We start from the raw sequence: 1,789 nt of genomic DNA, 5'->3' as shown, positions 1-1,789 counted from the left end.
TACAAACATAAATAATACTTTCAAGTAACACAATTATAATGAAAAGAAAAGTAATTAATATAATTAACTATCATCAATTAAGAGTTATTTAACAATATTAAATAAGATAAATAAGAAGATAAATAAAAGATAATAATGAGAAAAGAAGAAAAAGTAATAATAAGAAAAGAATAAATGAAGAGATAGAGAAAATAAGAAGAATATAAGAAAGAAATAGAAAATAAAAAAGAGAAAAGAAATATATAAAAAAGAAAATATTTCATTTGATATACAATTCTATTAAAATAATTATTTTTCTCTTTTTTGTTGTTATATTGTTAAGAATTATAAAATATATTATTTACCTATTATAATTTAGTTTTTCTTCATTTATTTTTATTAAAAAATTAAATAATTAATTAAGAAAAATGTTTAATACAACAATTTCATATTTTAATTGAATAATACCTTAATAATAAATTATAATAATTTATTATTATATCTTATTCTTAATTTTTATTATAATCTAATAACTTTTCTTGATTTTTTTATTTATCATCTTCTCTCTTTTTATTATTTATCATTTCGGGAACTAAAATAAGCGAAGAAATTATGAATCTAAATAAATTGCTCAATTGAAAATAGTGTATTATATTTTTTGAATATTAGATTATTCTGTTTTCTATTATTTTCTCTTAAAAATATAAAATATAAAATAAAATAAAAAGTAAGTAAAATACAAATTCTATAACAATCACTCGTCACTTTGTAACTTCTTGTTGTTTTGAGTATGTTGTATATTGATTTGTTGAGTATATTCATTCATAATTCGGTTCTTTTTATATTATTCTTTATTTCATTTCATTTACCTTCAATTCTATTTTAATATGAAAATATCATTATGAAATGTAATAAAGAAGAATATTATGTTAATTCATATTTATAATGTTAGTTATGAATAATAATGATTATATAATATGAATATCCATCTTATTGTTATTAATGAGTAAATATGTTCCATTTCATTTATCACATTGATGAGATATCATAATGATATGTTAATAGATGTTATTATTTATTTATTTAAATGATATAATTATTGATATGAAAATTAAATTATATCACAGATGATTATCAATGATGAATGATGATAATATACAATGTAAATTATTTATATTATCATATCAAACAAGAGATAAATGATGAAATAAATAAAAAGATAATAAATAAGAAGTGTCAATGAAATGATGATATGATAATAACAAATTGAATAATTTAAACATCAACACAATATACAGAATGAAGAGTGACTATTTAATATGTATTATAAATTAAACATTTATAAATAATATTAATGAATTTAATGTTCATCTTCAATTTTCATTCAATAATAACTCATTAATTTTATCATTAATCATTATATTTATTTTCTTATTATTTTCTTTATTCTTTCTTTTATCATTTTCTTTTTATATTTATTTTATTTCAATTTCATCAACAGATATATTCATTTAATACAGAAATCGAAGTAGAAAGATATAACTAATAATATACAATTATATTATTCTCATATTTAATCACAAATATTTCCATCTAATAATATTTTCTACTATTTTTTACGTTTTAATCATTTAACAAGAATTAATTTGCAACATGATAATTCATTTCAATGATCTATCAAACATAAACATCATGTTTTAAACAAACAATGAATACATTCATTACATTTAGACAACAATTAAGAAATAATTAACAACATCACAAATCAATATAATAACATAAAGATGAATACGAATAAAATACATAATTT

General features: G+C 16.5%; 6 annotated features.

Moving 5' to 3' along the window:
• The first annotated feature begins 99 nt into the window (after nucleotides 1-99).
• Nucleotides 100-255: a microsatellite.
• Nucleotides 256-277: 22 nt separating this feature from the next.
• Nucleotides 278-535: a sequence feature (AT_rich).
• A 139-nt stretch (nucleotides 536-674) lies between these two features.
• Nucleotides 675-706: a sequence feature (AT_rich).
• Nucleotides 707-1,047: 341 nt separating this feature from the next.
• Nucleotides 1,048-1,101: a sequence feature (AT_rich).
• Nucleotides 1,102-1,290: 189 nt separating this feature from the next.
• Nucleotides 1,291-1,344: a sequence feature (AT_rich).
• Nucleotides 1,345-1,377: 33 nt separating this feature from the next.
• Nucleotides 1,378-1,471: a microsatellite.
• Between the last annotated feature and the right edge of the window lie 318 nt (nucleotides 1,472-1,789).

This window comes from Entamoeba dispar, genomic scaffold, assembly GCF_000209125.1.
Source record: "Entamoeba dispar SAW760 scf_1105229457867 genomic scaffold, whole genome shotgun sequence".
NCBI classification, from domain to species: Eukaryota; Evosea; order Mastigamoebida; family Endamoebidae; genus Entamoeba; species Entamoeba dispar.
This window is presented reverse-complemented; position numbering and strand designations above follow the sequence as displayed.